The following is a 21,596-nucleotide window of genomic DNA, read 5'->3' as shown; positions in this document are numbered from 1 at the left end:
TATTTTATCAAAAATTTTTTTTTGCAAAATTTCGCTAAAATGCAAATGCGAAATTGATTGCGAAATTCTGAAACATTCAATTTCACCTGCCCTTTGGAAAAAGTGTGGTTTTACGTAATGGACCCTGCAACTAACAACAAGGTATTAATAAAATAAATACATTATTATATAGATTTGAGGGTTTACTTTGACAAATTTGTATATTGATTAGTTTAATAAATATTGAATAACCATAGATTTGGAAAATACAGATCTCTCCTCTAGACTGACCTGTATTGAGTTAGGTAAAAATCAACCGCACACTGGGGCCCCTGATTCTGTTGAGTTAAAAAAAAGCCAAGTAAACCGTTTACGTTGACATCTCTTAAATGTCTTTATGTTAAACAGTTATTATTCTCATTAAAGAGGTGAAATGCAAATGATGACACGGGACAAAAGATGGAAAATTCTTTGAAGATGTGATACACTGGAAAAACGCACAGAAACACTCCACTCTCTCTAGCCACCTTGTGAATCTGCACTGAAATACTACTGGGAGTGATCTTATATACTGGTCGTGCAGGCAGGTCCTTTTTGGTTGCTATAGAGGTTGCTAACCTCTGACAACTGTGGTAGGAGAACTCTGATTGGCTCTGATGCAAAAGAAGGGCGGAGAAAGTATTCGCAAATAATCGTAATACGAATATTCGCGATAGCGAATATTCGTCAACATAAAAGGATCGCCTCAGCTTAGCTACTCGGCCCAGGGTCTCTAATCATACCAGCAATGCTTTTAGATGTCGATGGAGATCACTAGGATGTGATCTGTTTTAAAAATAAATTTGAAAAAATGCGAATATTCGTAATAGCGAATTTTGGCCGCGATATTCAAGTTATTCGCGAATAATCGAATATGCAATATTCGTAACGAATATTCGCAATACGAATATTCGTGAGCAACACTAGTCCTTTCCTGAAAGCGAATATCGATCTGGTTACACAAGGAGATCACTCCATCCAGATCAGTGGGAATGGTTCTTCCTGCTAATTCATCCTTCACTCTATCAGAAAGGCCATGCAAAAAGGTTGCGTCTAAGGCCTCATTGTTCCAGCTCAATTCAGCTGAGAGGATATTGTCCCACTGAACGGGATTCTTGGCGGAGACGTAAAAGGGCGCTGGCTGCTGAAGAGACACGAGCCGGTTCTTCGAAGATATTTCAATAAAACAGGCAGGGTAGAAACCACTGGATCATTCGATTCCCACAGAGGGGCTGCCCAGGCTAAAGCTTCACCGGAGAGGAGGGAAATGATATAGGCTATCTTAGCCCGATCAGACAGAAAGTGTTGGGGCAGGAGCTCAAAATGAATAGTGCATTGGCTAAGGAATCCCCTGCAGGACTTAGAGTCCCCAGAGAAACGGGATGGAGCTGGCAGTTGTAGTGAATGCGACTCTGCGACTGGTGCGATAGGCGCAGCCGCTGGTTGTACTTGGGGTTGCTGATCCAGGGGTTCCCAAAGAGGTCTGAAGCTGATCAAAGCAGGAAGCCAGATCCTGTAGGAAACGCATCATCTGAGTCTGATTAGCTTCATGCGTCTCGAGTCTGCGAACAATGCCCTGTAATGGATCGTCTGCGGGGCACGGCACGTCGGCCCGGTTCATGGCTATTCAAACTGTCAGGTTACCTGTGGCCAGGTGACAAGTGCACCCCGTTGGGGTCAGGGATGCACCACAGGGTAGTGAACCCTATAGCCGACTGGTGCAATCGGAGAGGAAGCGTGAGCCCAAGATTCCCCAGGGAGCGGAGTCTAAGACCCAGCTTTGTGTTCACCAGAGCCTCTAGTGGTGAGGATGGCCTTCGCTGCAGCTGGATCCAGGTCGCAACCCCTGAGATCCCCTAGGTCACGCTCTGCAGGGAGAGAGGGGAAGCAGCAACCAGGACAAGCGATAGTGATGGGTAAGCCGAAGTCGGGGCAACAGGCAGACTAGGGTAACCAAGGGACAGGCCAAAAGGTCAGGGTCACAGGCAAACGAGTAGTCAGGGACGAGCCAAATCGGTACACAGAAAGGTTAACGTATCACACGGCAGACAGGAACTCAAGCTACAAACAAAGTTGAACAGCACTGCAGACCTGCAGTGCAACAGTTAATATAGGCTTCCTGTGATGGCCTGGGATGGAGCCATACAGGGAGGAAGGTGATAAAAGACAGCCAGGAAGAGAGTCAGGCCTCTGATCAACACATGGAGACAGGTAAGCTGCCAGACTTTATTGCATATCCATAACATAACCTATGCAAACCGCAGCTGCAGCGACAGATGCTTCAGGGGCTCTGGACAGCGCAGGACGTCCTTCATATCTAGTGGCCATGCCCACAATTGATTGCATTTTGGTCTAGGGTCTTTGGGTTACCCCAAATGTTGTTTTCACTTAATGATGCCTAAAGTCGTTAAGTTATCCCAATTGCACTGCCCAATTCCAGACCTTTTCCCATTTCAACAATAACTGGCAACCTACCTATTCTTGGCTGCCAAACAGACCATGCCCAAAACATTGAAGAAACCCTCTGTCCGCTTTCAATAATTGAAAGATAGTATGATCATAATAATCATTAATTATGTCTAGCATCTTAAATTAATCCCACTTTAAATTCCTCAAAACATAGGAACAGTGGCTTAACTATGCTTTACCATACTTGCATCCCTTTAGTTTAGGATATAATTCACTACCTAACCTGTCTCCAGGTCTGTAACGAACACCTCCTTTGCCCATCTTTCTTTATTCTTCCTTTCTCATTCCTACGATTCCTATTTCTATGAGGGGGTGCTGATAAGTATTGAGCCTTACCCAGAAAAAAGGAAGATGTAATTGCCACACTATTCGACATATTCCCCCAGGAAGTCAATGCACTTGCAACATCCGTCCTCCAGCTTCCTAAGTCCCTGTAAATAAAATTCTTCCAGCTGCTGGTGTAACCACAAATTTTCAGCTTAAGTTGCCTCCGGAACACTCCAAAATCGTTGTACGTTTAGGTGTTTTTGTGATTGAGGAACAGATGATAGTCTGGATGGGGCATCACATGAAAGCCTAGGGAGGTTTTGCCATTGTTTCACCTGCAGTGTGTGACAAGGCGTTGTCATGCAACAGGATGACACCTTTGGAGAGCTTTCCTTGACCTTTTTCCTTGATATTTTGCATTGACGGTTGAACCATTTTGGAGGTAGTCCACCAGCAGAACTCCCTTCTTATCCCAAAAAACTGTTGCCATTTGCTTCTGTACTGACCTTTGCACACTAAACTTTTTTGGCCTAGGGCAGTGGTCATCAACCCTGTCCTCAGGGCCCACTAACAGGCCAGGTTTGCAAGATAACTGAAATACATCACAGGTGATATCATTTGCTGCTCAGTGATTGCAGTATTCTAGTCTGCATCTCCCTAATGTAATGCATAGAACCTGGTCTGTTAGTGGGCTCTGAGGACAGGGTTGATGACCACTGGCCTAGGGGAACCACTGTTCATTTTGTCTCAGGATCATAACAGTAGATCCATGTCTCATCACCAGTTACCAGTTTGTCCAGGAAATCTGACAAATTTCTTGCAAAATGTTCCAAAACAGCTACCCATGTCTCTACACGTTTCCTCTTTTATTCAGTTGTCAAAAGTTTTGGGATCCACTTTGCTGCAAGCTTTCTCATTTCCAAGTCGTTGTAGATAATGTCACCAACTTTCTCGCGTGATATTCCCAGATATGTAGCAATACTTTTGTCTGATATTCGGCAGTCCTCCATAATCATGTCATGGATGGCTTTCACATTTGCATGCACAGTGACAGAAAAAGTCCTTCTATTGGGTTAATCACTTTCAACACTGAAATGACCAGTTTTAAAATTGACAACCCAACATTTAACTGTTGCATATGAATGGCCACTGTCACCAAAAGTTTGTGACATTTCATCATGGATCTGCTTAGCACCTTTCACTTGGAGAAAAAGGAACTTGTTTATGATCCTATGCTCTTCCACATTCAATTTTTCTGGTGGTGCTGCCATGTTCACTTTGGACCTCTAGCACACTTTGCCATAGGTAGGTGCTAGATGTGAGTTTTTTTCTGCCAGTGCAGGTACATTTAAGCAGGTCTATGCTACGAGCTAGGCCTGTTTGTTTTTGATCTGGGGATGAGTTGTCCACCAGGTGAACTGAAGGATGGAGTGCTAGACTGCGTGCTAGAGAGACACTCCCATCTGGAGATCTGGCGGAGGAGCTCAGGAACTGGGAGGGTACCTCTCCTTAAACGGTCATGGAGAGGTGTCCTGGTACAGGAGCTGTAGAGCAGTTGGTCCGCATGGTCCAGGTAAATTCTTTAGGAAGGACTTGGGGCAGGCACAGTGGAGATCTGGAAGAGACATGCCAAGGAGATCTGGGAGGGAGATTTTCCTGACACGGTCATGGAAAAGTGTCCTGGAACAGAGGAGAGACTGTGGAATTTGTTTCAAATTGATGCAGCCCGAGGGTGCAGGATTTGCAAGTCGGGACCGCTGGGATCAGTAGTTCATCATCAAATATTTTCCTCACGTAATATCCACGGCCACAAAAAGGGGTAGTGCAGGCCCATGGCCTATTCAGGATTATCAATTGAAACTACTAGGCTTATTCAGAGTGAGGCCTAGTGGGCTGAAGATGGCAGGACAGGAGTACTAATCTGTGACAGGAAAGTGATGTCCAGGAGGGGAAGTGTCCTGAGGTAAAGATCTGCTGGAAGAGTGCAGAGGCGGGAAAGTTCTGAGATGAAAAGTCTGTCAGGATTAGGGTCTGCCATTTTATCCCATCCGAGGAGTGCAACCTGTAAACCTTTATATTGTTTGTAAAGATAATGAGTAAACCATTTGTCCATGTAAAATTGGATCCGCTCTAACATGGCAAATACCAATTCTTTCTATGGGCATCCCATATCCCTTTCCCCAACCAAGTTCAATCCCCCAAACAAAACAACAAAACAAAGAAAAAGACTTACTTTCTTCATTGTCTACAAGTGTGACGTATGGATGTCTGTCAGCAGGTTGAATATGCGTGGATGTTAATAACTCATAGCAACACAGCTACATTAAAGTCATAGGTAGTTGATTTTTGCACCATTGGATATAGACAAATTGGCCAGTATATCCTGCAATTTACAGCTTCCTAGCTCGATTCTTTCTGGGTAAGGCTCAATACTTATTAGCACCCCCTTGTAAAGTGGAACTTTTGGCTTCACAAGAAAAATGGGTGGAAAGGCAGGATTTCTAATGCCTTTTTTGATTAAAGCTATTTAAATGCCCCATTACAGTCACAGCTCGCTGCACAAATTCAGCAATGTCGATTCTAACAGAACTCCCGCGCATCTCAGCCTGGTCAATGACAGCGACCGGCAATGGAACTTGGGAAGTCGGCTGCCTGAAGATGTCATTGGCTGGCGGGGATGGCACAATGCTGGACTATAGGTGACTATAGTTATGCATTCATTTCTCTTGATTTACTCTGCTTCCCTCTCTATGTACTCCTTGTGTTTTCTTGGTATAAGTGTTGCTCAGAGATATTCTGACCCAGCCGAGCCTAAAGATTGCGCAAGCTCTACAGTTGGACTCTCAAAATGTTACATTTGGCAGATTTTTTTATAACCTTATCTCTGACTGAACATTCCATGCAATTGTGTTGTTCCCCTGCGTGGGAGAATTGGATGTTGTTTTACTTCTTTGGAAACAATAAAATTATTGCACAGAAAAACATACTTTTTGAAGAATCCCTTATGTTTACTTCCTTGAGTTATGTGACACATTCATTATGCACTGCTGTGTCACAGAATTCAGAGTCTGCTATCTAAACTACAGAGGTTTAATCTTAGAGAGATAGCAGCAAAGTCACTGGGATGCCAAGCAAAGGTAGGATTTTATATTTCAAAACTGGGCTTGACAATTTAATTATAGAAGGCAGTGCTGATCTGGCCTGTCATATTATTTAAAAACAAAGCAGTCTGAGATCTGCAAGAAAATTGGGTGAGATTGCTGAAATATATAGTTTCTCCCAACAAAACCAGAGTTTTACTTTAACCAAAGCTCACAGCATCAATCTAACATACGAGATTATGTAAACTGTCAAGGCTACCTTTAAAAAAGTTCATTCAATACAGAAACAACAAACTAAGAATTTGCAGGATTAAAAGTATGTCTGGCATGTATCTGAGCTGAGTTCTTTTTAATGAGAAGAGTTGAATTAGTGTGTGGAAGTACAGGCAGGCGATGTCTGGGACATAAAAAAATAAAAGCTGACAAGAAACGAGGATAATTTGATGATGGCTGGATGGTTCACAGAGATAATGAAGCAACAACACTGATTTGGCAAACACACTCACACATACGCAAACATCATTTATTTGCTCCATTAATCTGTTAATATTTGAAGGCAGAGTCTTTATTTTTTATAATTAAGCTAAACAGGGGCAGACTGATAACTCATGGGGCCCCTAAACAATAGGAGATTATGGGGCCCCCGGGCAATAGGAGAATATTGGGCCCCAGGTAATAGATTATGGGGCCCACAGTATACACACACACATACAGTATACACACACACATACAGTATACACACACACAAAATATACATACACACAGAATACATATGCACACACACTGAAAAGGTACTGGAGAGGCAGGGCAGCTATAATCTTGGGATTTTTTTAAAAGCACAGGTTTCTTGATCATACATCACGGGACACAGAGCCTTAAATACTTAATGGGTTATGTAGTCACCACAGGTGATTGGACACTGGCAAGCCCAATTAAAATGGAGTTCCTCCCCTATATAACCCCTCCCAAATGGAGAGTACCTCTGTTTTTTCGCCAGTGTTTAAGGTGGTTGGTCACGTTAAACATGTGCTAAGAAGAAAAATGCTCTTTTGATGGTCTGGCTGATGAGACCTAGGAGCTATAACCGGATCCATACCTTGGGTCAATTTCAAAAGCCTAAGATGGTTGGTACCCGGGCCTAGTGTAAAAAAGAAACAAGGTTTGCCTGTAATGTCTCTCTGCGGAGGTCTGGGTTCTGGGATCCAGACTTTGGTGTACTAATACATCTGTGGCACGAAAAGTTTCTGGCAGAGTCTTCTACAGGTCCAGATATGAGGTTTTCTCTAATGGAATCCTTGACAAACCTGAAGGTTGGCACAACTTTCCCGCTGTGATGGGTGAAACCTGGAACTACTTTTAGTAGCTTTCCTGCGGCATGGATAAGGAAAGAAGGGGATCATTTTATTTGAATATTATCTTCTATGAGTAGGCTGTCTTTCCTGGTTCTCACCACTGGAGGGAGTAAGTACAAACCTGGTGTTTTCTTACATAGCCATCCAGGATACAAGCTCAGTGAAGTCGGTAAAATTTAAACACCACTCACCTCCTCTTGCTGCAGGCTCTGCCACAATAACGCATACAGGGGTTCATAATGATGCCCCCAGTAATCTCTCAACCCTTTTCCTCGTCTCCTGGGTGCCACCATGACAGTAGCGTGTGCCAGGAGCCAGTCCTATCCACTCTGGCTAATGCTAGGAAGCCGGCCTCCAGGCTCCTCTACTACAGAATCTATAAGGCATATGTTTCCTGGTGTGAACCCAGAAAGTGGCATCCTAGGAAGTTTGCCATTAATAGGATTCTTGCCTTTCTTCAGTTGGGCTTAAAGCACTATCAAGGGCCAAATCTCGGTTCTTGTCGGTATTTTTTCAAAAACTCTCTCATTCCCTAGTCAGGGCCTTTGTTCAGGGTGCACTGCATTTAAATTCGCCGGTTAAGTCTCCCGTGTGGCCATTGGATTTAAATTTGGTATTATCCGTTTTACAGAAGCTACCTTTTGAACATTTACACCAGGTTTCTCTAAGTCTGTTGACACAGAAACAGTTTTTTCTTGTAGCCATATCCTCAGCAAGGAGGGTATCGGAATTGGCGGCTCTTTCGTGTAAAGAATCGTATATGATTATTCATGAAGACAGGGTGGTGCTGCGTCCTCACCCAACTTTCTTACCTAAGGTGGTGTAAGGTTTTCATCTGAATCAAGATATAGTCCTACCGTCTTTTTTTCCAGATCCGCAGTCTGCAGAGGAAGAAAGTCTACACTCTCTAGATGTTGTTAGAGCGGTAAAGGTTTATCTGCAAGCTACGGCTCAGATAAGGAAGACTGATTGTCTATTCATTCTGCCACAAGGCCCAAAGAAGGGCCAGGCAGCGTCAAAATCCACTATTGCAAGATGGATTTGACAAGTCATTATTCAGGCCTATGGTTTAGAAAACAAAATCCTTCCTTTTCAGGTGAAAGCGCACTCGACTAGAGCAGTTGGTGCTTCATGGGCAGTGCATCACCAGGCCTCCATGGCTCAGATCTGTAAGGCTGCTACTTGGTCTTCGGTCCATACATTTACTAAATTCTACCAGGTAGATGTGAGAGGTTAGGAGGATGCCGCCTTCGGGCATAGTGTGCTGCAGGCAGCAGTATAGATCCTCTGGCTCGATGGCCGTCTTATTCTGATCTGTGTCTCCCTCCCCTCAAATTTAAGCATTGCTATGGGACATCCCATTAAGTAATTAAGGCTCTGTGTCCCGTGATGTATAATCAAGAAAATATGATTTTTTAATACAGCTTACCTGTAAAATCCTTTTTTTGGGAATACATCACGGGACACAGAGCTCCCACCCCTCTTCAGAGTTAAACACTTATTGCTTTGCTACAAAACTGAGGTACTCTCCATTTGGGAGGGGTTATATAGCGGAGGAACTCAATTGTTATTGGGTTTGCCAGTGTCCAATCACCTGTGGTGACTACATAACCCATTAAGTAATTAAGGCTTTGTGTCCCGTGATGTATTCCCAAGAAAAGTATTTTACAGATAAGCTGTATTAAAAAATCTTATTTTTGACATACTGTCCCTGGTTTTACTGAGGCTGGCAACCCTGATGAGGCCCCCTAGTGGCATGGGGCCCTCGGGCAGTGCCCAAATGGTCAGTCCGCCCCTGAAGCTAAAACATCTGTAAGAAATCTTTTTTTTTTCTGTAATTTTATTTTTTAATCAGAAAGTGGCTATTTCTGTACAGCAAACTGTTAAATAAAGTGGTAATGAACCAATCTTTTGTTGCATAAAATCATCATATAAAATGCTATATTTACATGGAACTTAATTTTTTTTATATGTTTTGTATGTGAATAAATCACAATATTATGCATTCCTGTGTTAAAAGTTCACTTTTTTTTCTTCTAAAATCCAGCTACCCTATGTACCAATATACCATTAATTTACCTCTGTTGCACAAAAAGGCCCAGATTCACAAAGCACTTACGCCGATGTATAACAAGTTACGCCGACGTAAGTGCAAATGTGCGCCGTCGTATCTGTGCGCCAGACCCACAAACTAAGATGTGCCTAAAAACAGGCTTCACCCCGCCGACGTAACTTGCCTACGCCGGCGTAGGGTGGGCGCACATTTAGGCTGGACGCATGATGGCGCTCCCATTGATCAGCCATTCAAATATGCAAATGAGGGAAATACGGCGAATCACAAACCTGCGTGTGCCCGACGCAGGCTACGCGAGGTGCGCGTAAGTTGTACGTCCGGCGTAAAGTTATTCCCCATAAAGGAGGTGCAACCCATCAGCAGACATGCAAAGGTCTGCACCAGGGAACACAAGCCGGCGTATTTTACATTGGACGTGTGTCTGGCTGGGCGTAGGTTATGTTCACGCCGTACGCAGTGATCCAGCGTAGTTTAGGCAGTTGTTCCGACGTGGTTGTGAGCAGGCGCAGGGGGATGCGTCCACGTCACGGTGCATGCGCAGTTCGTGATACGTATCTGTCTGGCGCTCGGCCCATCATTTGCATGGGGTCACGCCTCATTTGCAGGGGTCACGCCCACTTCCACCTATGCCAGCGTACGCCTTCGAAAACCCACGCCACGCTGGCACAGCATTGGGAGCACTGGCTTGCTGAATTCCATGCTTGCCTCTCCGTGCTGCGTTGGCGTAGCATAGATTGGTTATTCTACGGCGGCGTAATGTGCGCTGTGCTCTCTGTGAATCTGGGCCAAAGTTTTCTCTGCCTTTTTAGAAAAAGTTTTTTTTGATTTTGAAAACAAGGCCTACCTCATCCATGGCTAAATTTTGCAAATTTTTACATCCAGCCCCATTCACGGACGACTTACGCAAACGACGTAACTTTTTAAAATTTCGCTGCGGGAACGACAGCCATACTTAACATTGGCTGCGCCTCATATAGCAGGGGCAACTTTACGCCGGGAAAAGCCTAACGTAAACGTCGTAACTTTACTGCGTCGGCCGCTTGTACGTTCGGGAATTCGCGTATCTAGCTAATTTGCATACTCGACGCGGAATTCGACGGAAGCGCCACCTAGCGGTCAAAAAAAAGAAATGCAGTTTAGATCCTGTCGGATCTAATGGATATCTATGCGTAACTGATTCTAAGAATCAGTCGCATAGATACGACGGCGCAACGCAGAGATACGACGGTGTATCTGGAGATACGCCGTCGTATCTCGGTTGTGAATCTGGGCCTGAGTGTCCCCATCCACTCCCTCCTATATAGTTGTATAAAGATGGCCATACACTATCCAATCTGATTGTACAATCTCTATACAATTTCCTTTAGATTTACCAGAACTATGGAATAGAAAGACACACCTGAACAATCCATTAAATTTGTATCAAATCAGACAGGCCCTTGTTCTACATAGCTGTTGGGAGATCTAAAGGAGATTGTATAGGAAGCGGGTAGATAGTAGTATTATAATGAGGGAGATGTGGTCCAGAGTGGGGAACACACCCCATCACACCCTCTTCTGTGATGCAACAAAGAACTGAAGGCTTCTGGGAGATGACCTAACAGGAAGTGAATGCTGATACAAGCTACAGGAAGTGATGGAATCAGAAAATCTGTTCAAAGATCCAATAACAACTGACAAGATTCTAAACCTCCTATGAATAAGGAAAGTGAGAGAAAAGCACATTGGGATAGCTGTCCGAGAAATGGCATTGGAAAACACATCTATTTATTATGAAAAGTGAAATTCTGCCCAAAAAGGTGAACTTATCCTTTAATGATATTAAATGTTTTCTGTTTTAAAGTGGTATATTTTTTTTCATTTGGAGAAGTTATTTCAATGCTGTGCTTGCTATACACAATAGTTGTGCTTGGGTTTTTGTATCTCAGTGCAAAGTCTCCTCACTGTTCTGACACCATAAATTAACTAAAAGCTGTAGAATTGTTACTTAAAGTAGAGGTTTACCCAAAATATACATTTTTAACATTAGATTTAGGCTAATTAAGGGGAGCAGAAACGGGTATTTTTTTTTAAATCAATGCCGTACTTACCGTTGTAGAGATAGATGTTCTCCCGCCGCTTCCGGGTATGGGCTGCGGGACTGGGCGTTCCTATTTGATTGACAGGCTTCCGACGGTCGCATACAGCGCGTCACGAGTTTCCGAAAGTAGCCGAACGTTGGTGCGCAGGTGCAGTATAGAGCCACACCGACGTTCGGCTTCTTTCGGCACCTGGTGACGCACTGTATGCGACCGTCGGAGGGCTGTCAATCAAATAGGAACGCCCAGTCCCGAAGATCATACCCGGAAGCGGTGGGAGAACATCGATCTCTAAAACGGTAAGTACGGCATTGATTTAAAAACAAATACCCGTTTCTGCTCCCTTTAATTAGCCTAAATCTAATGTTAAAGCGGGAGTTCACACAAATTTTTTTTTTTAACAAAATTGTTCCTTTTTTATCTCTGGTTGTATGCAGTTTGTCTTGCCTGCTGTTTTATAGCAGCTGTATCACAACTTAGTGAAATTATTGTGCACTCAAAGCCATTTTTTGGGGATTGTATACCAACCCTTATACCTTGCATAAAATGTATTTTGTACCTTCCTAATTTTAATCTGGTCGTTCACGTGATCCTGCATCCCTGGCTCCCCTGTGTCAGTAAGTAGCTGCTGTAGGGGACAGGAAGCACAGATAACAGCTGAGCCATGGATTCCTATGGCTCTGGGAATTCACAGCTGCTGTTGAGCATTATTATTCACAAGGGAGCCAGAGCTGCATGAGCATGTGACTGCACTGAAGCAGAACAAAAATATGTAAGTACTAGAGCTGCACGATTGATTGTTAAGAATCAAAATTGTGATCTCCCCCCCCCTTTGCGATCTTAACAAAGCATTTTCTGGATTCTATGCAGAGTTCTCTGCTCAAACCAACAGCTGTGAAAAAAAAAACAGGCAGTCACAACATTCCTCAGCGCTGAGCCAACTATAAACGTTGTAACGATTTGTTCTTTAGATCAAAGAAATGAACTTCGGTCTGTAAATGAGGAAAGTTTAACCACTTAAAGAGTAAACCTTTCTGACACTTGTTGGTTTCAAGTTAAAATATTTTTTTTTTGCTAGAAAATCACTTAGAACCCCCAAACATATATGTATATATATATATATATATATATATATATATATATAATTTTTTTTAGCAGAGACCCTAGAGCAGGGGTACGCAACCTCGGCCCTCCAGCTGTTTTAAAACTACGATTCCCATGAGGTAGCTCTAGTAAGAACACAGATCTTTTCCATACAGGGTATTCAGGATAGGTAGGAGGAGGAAGGTGGATTTTTTAAGAATAGTTAGCATCAGTCCTTACTATAACTTTAAGTTGGAACAGGTAAGTGGGCAAGTCTTCCAATGGGAATATTTGTTGCAGTGACAACTTGTTCAAGAAAAGATTGCCCTCATTTAGGGGAAACTTTCTCTTACCTGCTGTTGAGTCTATGGAACAGAAAGTGGAGGGTAAACTCCACACTAGGACAAATATGGTGAAAACCCTATTTTTAATCTAAAACTAAAAAAAAGTGTACTTAAAAGTAAATATTTTATACTTTAAAGTATTTTATCGTATAAATATACTTTAATATTTTATACTTTAAAGTAAACATGTAAATGCCAAAAAAACAGAACTGGTGGTAAATTTTGGAAGAACAACAACATGTAATGTAAAGTCGCTTATTATCCAGCAGGTGGCACTGCAGTGTTATAGTGTGTTATTCTATGGTAAAGTAATAACAGGATGTTTTGTCTATGTTAAGTGCATGTACTTGTATATTCCTCTTCCTGTGTCATTTTTCTTAATGCTGTAAGAAATGCATTGCTAATCCTCCATGAAAGTGCTTGATTCAATAACCTGCTAATGTAAAAGACTGGGGAAATGCTTGTTTACATCAGCATTTCCCCGTTCTTCCTCACCGTGACACGATCTTGGGTATGCCCAAAATAATGCTTTATTCATGTAGCGCTACCCCCGAAGGAGCCGCTGATTGATTTGGGATCGGCGTATTAACCACTTAACGCCCGCCGCACGACTATTTACGTCCGCAAAATGGCACGGACAGGCAGATGGGCGTATATATACGTCCTTGCCTTTCCTCGGGTCGGGGGTCCGAACGGGACCCCCTCCGTTGCGTGCAGCGGGCGGCTTACCTCGGGGAGCGATCCGGGATGATGACGCGGCTATTCGTTTATAGCCGCTCTGTCGCGATCGCTCCCCGGAGCTGAAGAACGGGGAGAGCCGTATGTAAACACGGCTTCCCCGTGCTTCACTGTGGCGGCGCATCGATCGTGTCATCCCCTTTATAGGGGAGACACAATCGATGACATCAGACCTACAGCCACACCCCCTACTGTTGTAAACACACACTAGGTGAAGCCTAACACGTTCAGCACCCCCTGTGGTTAACTCCCAAACTGCAACTGTAATTTTCACAATAAAGAATGCAATTTAAATGCATTTTTTGCTGTGAAAATGACAATGGTCCCAAAAATGTGTAAAAATTGTCCGAAGTGTCTGCCATAATGTCGCAGTCACGAAAAAAATCGCTGATCGCCGCCATTAGTAGTAAAAAAAAAAATAATAAAAATGCAATAAAAATATCCCCTATTTTATAAACGCTATAAATTTTGCGCAAACCAATCGATAAACGCTTATTGCGATTTTTTTTACCAAAAATAGGTAGAAGAATACGTATCGGCCTAAACTGAGGAAAAAAAAATGTTATATATGTTTTTGGGGGATATTTATTACAGCAAAAAGTAAAAAATATTGAATTTTTTTCAAAATTGTCGCTCTATTTTTGTTTATAGCGCAAAAAATAAAAACCGCAGAGGTGATCAAATACCACCAAAAGAAAGCTCTATTTGTGGGGAAAAAAGGACGCCAATTTTGTTTGGGAGCCACGTCGCACGACCGCGCAATTGTCTGTTGAAGCGACGCAGTGCCGAATCGCAAAACCTGGCCTAGGCATTTAGCTGCCTAAAGGTCCGGGCTTAAGTGGTTAAGTTACCAAATTCTTCTGGCTAGGGGTGATGCTTGTGAGTGTGGATAAAAGAACAAGTGTTCAGCTGGTAGCGTGAATTTTCAATTGCTTTATTCCAAGGCCAACAAGGCCAACATCAACATGACATACAGTAGAGGAAAAGGTTGATGAGTAGGAAGAACATGTAGCATCAGGCCTTGGATATCGAAAGCATAGAGAGCAAGCCTGCTCTCGGCACAGACAATTCAATACATTGCCACCCTCGCCAGGGTGGGTAAGTGCCCTTTGGACAGGCAATTAACCTGGACCTGGCAGCCAAAGGGTCGCTCGCAATAATTAGATCACTGGGAGGAAACAATGCCTCTGCCACAGGCGTAGTAAATTTTATTAGTATAATTGAAGTGTAAGGATAGCGAATCCTTCCAGTAAGTCCTGTTCTATAGGATCACCTACTGACAGCAAAAAGAAAAGTACCTGTCATGTAGCGCGGTGATCGGATCCCCGGTGGTTCGTCCAGGCCTCATAGACAACCTCTGCACTCAGGTTCTCCTGAGCCAATCCCCTGTTCAGCCTCCAGCCTAGGATCTGGAACCCAGCAAGCCGCTGGGGTCCCTCTCTTCATCAAAAGAAGGCTCTGCGAGGTGCACAGCCTCAACCAGGCCGGCCATGAGGATGGGGCCCGTGGATGCGCGCACCCTGAAGGTGGATGCCGCACCTGGATCTCGGGCCCCACAGACTACCTGTAAAAAATGGCCGGTGCTCCACATATACCCCCCCCCCCCGCCAGCACGCCCAAAGAGGGAAACTCCTCTGATTGGCTGCTGGGGAAGGATGGTTCCGTCAGAACCCCTATAGCGCCAACTGTCGCCCAGGGGTGGCAGCGCACCCCTGGACACACAGACCGACCCAAGAGGCAGTTCTGAACTGGCAACAGCACAAACTAACAATTAGTGAATGGGAGCAACTGAAATCTCCCATTCCCCACTAACTTTAGCGTAACGCCCCACTAACTTTAAAGTGGGGGCGCTACATTCAATTTAGCCATTATTTTGTTAGATGAACAAATTATGAAAAAAATAACAGAGGTTTAAAAACATAGTAGCAGGTTGAAATATTTTTAGTTGAAATAATTAACTGCATAAGCTAAATACTGAAATAGATTCTTTTAATGAGCTTGTTCACACCTGTTTCTTTGAATGCAACGGTTGCTGTCACAGAGAACCATTTTTGCTTTACACTGGCACCACAGGTGATAATGAAGATGTTAATGCCTAGTCCTAGAGAAACTAGCAATGTTTTGAAGTCACAACAATCTTGAATATGAGGTCGCTTACAGTTTCAAAAGAAAATCGCGTTTGAGGCTTCATACAAACATGTCTAAATTTAGGATTTTGTCTGGGGTAGGCCTCAGGCCTTGTACACACGACTCTTTTCCTCGTCAGAATCCATCAAGAAACTTGGTGGCAGAGCTTTTTTTGCCGAGGAAAACAGCTGTGTGTATGTTTTTCATCGAGAAAACTGTTGTGGAACTCGATGAGAAAAAAAGAGAATTTTTCCTCGTCGGGAGTCTCAATTTCCTCGTCGTGTTCCTCGTCGGGCTGGTTTTCGACGAGAAACACATTCGTGTGTATGCTTAGAAACCCGCGCATGCTCAGAATAAAGTATGAGACGGGAGCGCACCTTCGGTAAAAGTAGCGTTCGGAATGGAGATAGCACATTCGTCACGCTGTAACAGACTGAAAAGCGCGAATCGTCTCTTACCAAACTTTTACTTAACACGCAGTAACATGAGATTAGCAAAAGCAGCCCCAAGGGTTGTGCCAGTGGAATCGAACTTCCCCTTTATAGTGCCGTCGTACATGTTGTACGTCACCGCGTTTGAGAACGACGAGATTTTGTCTTGACAGTGTGTACGCAAAGAAAGCTTGACAAGATTCTCGACAAGCCTGAGAAGGAACTCGTCGAGGAAAACTATGTTTCTTTTATGACGAGTTTCTCGGTCGTGTGTACGAGGCCTCACGGTTTTGAAATTTTTTTCTTACAAGGTTTTGTAGCAGAATTCTAGACAGATTAGATGCACAAATTAATACAAAATTGAAATTATTAATACATCATTAAATGTATTTTTTAATGCAGTGTAAGTATCTATATGACTTGCTATCAGTCTCTTGCATTCGCTGCACAGCAGGGATGGGTTGTGAGGACAAAGCAGTACAATCAATTGTGACAAGAAGCATGCTTATAGGAAGAGAAAGCAGTGACAGAGAGGTAAGCTAATCACTGTGTAATCAGTGCATATTTATAGCACTGTTCGCTGTATAAATGTGAATGGTCCCAAAAATGTGTCAAAAGTGTCCGATGTGTCCGCCATAATGTCACAGTCCCAATAAAAATCACAGATCATGGCCATTACTAGTAAATAAAAAATTATATCATTAATTCTATCCCCTATTTTGTAGGCGCTATAACTTTTGCCCAAATCAATCACTATACGCTTATTGCAATTTTTTATTTCTTTTTTACCAAAAATATGTAGAAGAATACATATCGGCCTAAACTGAGAAAAAAATTGTTTTGAAAAAAAATAATTGTGATATTTATTATAGTAAAAAATATTGTGCTTTTTTTTCAAAATTGTCGTTCTTTTTTTGTTTATAGCGCTAAAAAAAATAAAAAAACGCATAGGGGATAAAATACCACCAAAAGAAAGCTCTAATTGTGGGAAAAAAATGATAAAAATGTCATCTGGGTACAGTGTTGTATGACCGCGCAATTGTCATTCAAAGTGCGTCAGCCCAGAAAGCTGAAAATTGGTCGGGGCAGGAGGGGGGTTTAAGTGCCCAGTAAGGAAGTGGTTAAGAAGAATGTTTGATCTGTTTTTGGGCTATTCATTTTTATCTTGTTATTTGTGGCTTTAGTTCTGCTTTTAGGCCTGGTTCACACCTATGCAGGCTGCAGTTTGCATATTCCAGGTGTATTTTGCATTTTTCAATACACATTTTTGATCCATTGAAGTCTATGAAACCAAAAACCAGGACAAAGTCCCTGGTCCTTTCCATAAAATGCATAGATGTGAACGTTACCCATAGGAAACCATGTTAAATGGACTGTAGTATGTTTCTGCAAAACTAAAAACGCACTAAAAAATGCATAGGTGTGAACCAAGCCTTAAAAAGGGAAAACATGTGCACCAAGTCTGGATTGGCTGGCAGATCAGGTGATATTTGTCAATATCTCTCAGTTACAAATATACCCAATCTGGGTGACATGTCGAACTTCGATGACAACTACAGCCATTTAATTAAAATAGTCCAGGAAACAGGGAAGCTAGGTTCTATAAAGATTATGCTTTTGCAAATGACCGTAAGCCAAAATATTACAGTAATAAACTGCATGTAACATAACAATATCAGCTATACTGTACTAAAGTCTTTTAGTACTGAATTTCGTGATAACATTTGCTAACCTTTGGTTATTGTTCACATGTCAGAACAACTTATTAATCTTGTAACATTTGTTGTCAGCAATACACACACGAGGTGTCAGCAGCACCTGCATCTTTCCTTTATTTCAGACAGACTGTTTCTAAATTATTCTAGGAAACGTGATCAACAGACAGAAAAGGGATTTAAAGGGCGGCAGTGTTTCTTTTGTTTCCTCAATATAACGCTAGATTAAAGTATTGCATGACTGAATAATGATTGAAAGGAGCTTTGCAACACACACATTTTGTACTCCTTTGATCCCAGAGTGGCCAATATTAGTTTCTGCCTACAACAGTTAAAAGTCGCAGTATGTGCAGCTGGAGACCTAGTTCCAGGTTTGTGAATGAGATGTTTCGGTATAGCTCATGGAATCGCATAACTGCGGACTTCAAAAGCCAAGATGACAGATACAATTCTCCATAAAGAGATCTATAAAGTCCAATTGGTAAATATTAGGAAGCCAAATCTCTGTTTTGTTTCTGGCTAATCTTGCTTTGTAGAAACGTCATGAAGACAGATCTCACACACTGCAAATTCTTTTTCATTCAACCCAGCGGGTTGAATGAAAAAAAAAAAACCTGACATCGCCATATCAACACAAGTGATTATTGGTGCAGCGATCTCCCTTGCTGTGCTATCGTACTCTGACAAGGGGATCACCCCTGCCGTAATACACTGATCAGTGCTCGCAGCCATTGGTTGCAAGTGTTAATTGGATGCTAGTTTTCCAGCATGTTCCTTTCACTGCCGGGCACACTGCTGTACACACTAACTTTCTGTTGTACTGGCCAATTATCAGACAGTGTATACCAAGTGTAACGGCTACCCATGTAGTGAGAGGGTCTCAGCCGTTGGAGACGTCCTTTTCCCTGGCAAGCTGCGATATGCAGGTACCGCCGGTATATCCCATCGAACGCCCTTTCAAGAAACGAGACGGGCTACGTTTGCAGAGTCAAGCAGGACTGACCTTTAATGCCATATTTTTCCTCCTTATATATGGTTACAAACTGTACAGAAACAAATGACACCCCCCCCCCCAGGGGGGACTTCAATACACATACTTTGAAATAATGACATTCCCTTGAGCCAATCAGCCGCTAGACGTTTTGGCTCCTAAACTTAGCTCGGACAATAGAATTCAATTAACCTTTAAAACAATTATCACTCACACATAATCCCCATCAGCATACACCTCACAGGGGGCTGTTACCTACACAAAAGAGAGTTCATTAGCTATGCGAAGGGAACATTAGCATTCAGCAGTGAAAGAGACCATTGTCCAATTAACCCTTTGAGCTCAGAATACAATGTGGTACATCCAATTGTGACAAGCCATGCAGTTCCTTGTAGTCCTCTCTGCATGAAGATTATCGATGTCCAGGCAGCATGCATATGTCCGTTACACCAAGCTTACAATAGAAAAATTCCTGCACTAAAGCAAAATGCATTTAAATGAAAAGTCACATCAAAATGTTTACTTTTTTTTTTTTTTTTATGTAATCTTTATTTATGACAACAAAAGAAAGACAGAACATGCGGATACACATAATAACCAATAATGTTTCAAACATTCTGTAAGGAAAGATTCAGATGCAGAAAACAATTCAAACAGTAATTAGTCATGAACATCCTTCCATTTCATTCCTATACTAACTGTCCCCGGGGGGGGGCATGCAACTTCCCTAGTATAGGGGCCACCTATATAGGCGCTTGTGGCAGTATGGGTAGCCAAGTACATATTGCTTCCCAAAATGGATAGTCATTCAAGCTTTCTGGGTCCACAAAAAAGCCTGCTCCTGCACATCCCCAGTGGGCACGGGGGTTCAAAGGACCTCCATCTGACCCTCTCCGGCCGGAATCTGGCCTGGGGGCAAGCAAGAGAAAGGCAACACACCAGTTTGTGGCCCATCTCCCCTATGGCAAGGAGAGGAGGCAGCATGCACCATAGAAAGTGAACCCAGTCCCAGTACTGTGCCTAATATCCACTAGGAAACATGGTCCAAGCAGCCTTATGTGAATCCAAAACAGAACACAAAAACAAAACGAAGCGCACGGCACGCACCCATGCTCCTACTTAGAGAATATCTGTGTTTTATCCCAACCGACGATCTGCCGCTTAACTAGGACAAAGGGATCTTGGGAGTGGCAGGCCTGTCAGCACCAAAGTCTTCTAGGGGATTGAACTGTGCTGACCCACGCGTCCCCTAAGGGAGGGTTCAGCAAGCTCCAACAAGGCGATATCTAGGCTGGAGGTCATATACCCCACACCGGATGTGTATTGTAACCAGGGTGCCCAAATAGTGTCAAAACGCTCCTTAGTGCCCTTTTAGGTTGCTACCCAATCTCCCACTTACCTGATCTCCTTCACCTTCCAGGTCCATTCCTTCCTATCGGGTATATGCGTCTGCTTCCAATAAATAGGGAGCAGTCGCATTCAAGAAGTGTGGCAATGCACTCTTCCTATAATAGCTGAACAGCATGGTAGGAATATGGAAAAGGAAGTGCAAAGGGGAGAAAGTGATGTCGATATCCAGTATATCTTGTATCTGATTTTTAATTTCCCCCCGGAATGGCCTAATTCTCGGGCACTCCCACCATATGTGAAATAAGGTGCCATGGAGACCACAGCCTCTCCAGCAATGGTCAGACATGGTGGGGTAGAATCCGGATAGGGCCGCCGGCACCCTGTACCAGCGTGTCAGTAGCTTGTAATTGGTTTCTTGCATTCCGGACTCCATAGAGCTAGAGTGTGTTAGCTGGTACAGGTGAGTCGGCTGCGGCCGAGCCCAGTAGGCGGTACAATTCGGAAATCATACATGGAGTGGGCTCCTCCGCGACAAAGAGAAGCTTGTATGGTGTAAGCTGAGAGGTAGTTCTGATGGGTTGACCTAGCATGACAAAGAAGTGATTGAGTTGTTTGTCGCCAGAAGTCCATTGGGAACCTACCATGGCGGGCCCTAAGGGTCTCAAGAGTGAGTAATCTACCGTTCTCCATGAATTTGCCATAACAGGCATTGGAGTCATCTGACCACTTCTTAAAGAACACTATTTGTTCTCCCGGGGGGAACCAGCAGAAACCTCCAAGCAGGGCCAGCGGGGACACAGGTGGTGCCAGAGAAAATGTGCTATTGATCCTATCCCAGACCCTAAGAGCCTGGGTTGTTAAGGAAGAGGTAGTATCTGACAGCCCCCTGTGCTCTCTAGCTAGCCACAGGGGCGTAGGCTAGGTCTCTTCCTGCCAGGCATTTTTCCAAGGAAACACAGATCCTTCTCATGGAGAATGATAGCTCTATAATACCTCCTAATATCCGGTATGCCTAAACCTCTTTGAGCGCTTCAGCACTCTCATTGCAATGCGGGGTCTCTTTCCATTCCACACAAATTCAGAGAACATGCTAGAGATTGCTGAAAAAAAGGAGATTGGCAAAGGCACCAGTACCATCTGCAAATAGAAAAGCAACCTTGAGAGAACATTCTTTTTGAGGATATTCACTCGCCCTAGCCAGGTAAAAGCAGTGTGTTAGTCCAGTGTTCGAGATCTCTTTTGACCGCTGCCATTAGAGCAGGGTAGTTGCTTTGATAGAGAGTCTCAAAGTGGTCAGTTGGATACCCAGGTACTTTATGGAGGATTTAGCCCATGTAAAGGGAAACGCCGCCTGTAGGCTGTCTGTAAGGGCAGGGGAAAGCACTATTGGTAAGATTTCCGACTTAGAATAATTAATTTTAAAATTATAGATAGCCCCCAAACTGATGGAGCACCTTC

This window comes from Rana temporaria, chromosome 6 (assembly GCF_905171775.1).
Source record: "Rana temporaria chromosome 6, aRanTem1.1, whole genome shotgun sequence".
In the NCBI taxonomy this organism is placed as follows: Eukaryota; Metazoa; Chordata; class Amphibia; order Anura; family Ranidae; genus Rana; species Rana temporaria.
Note: the sequence above shows the minus strand (reverse complement) of the source record.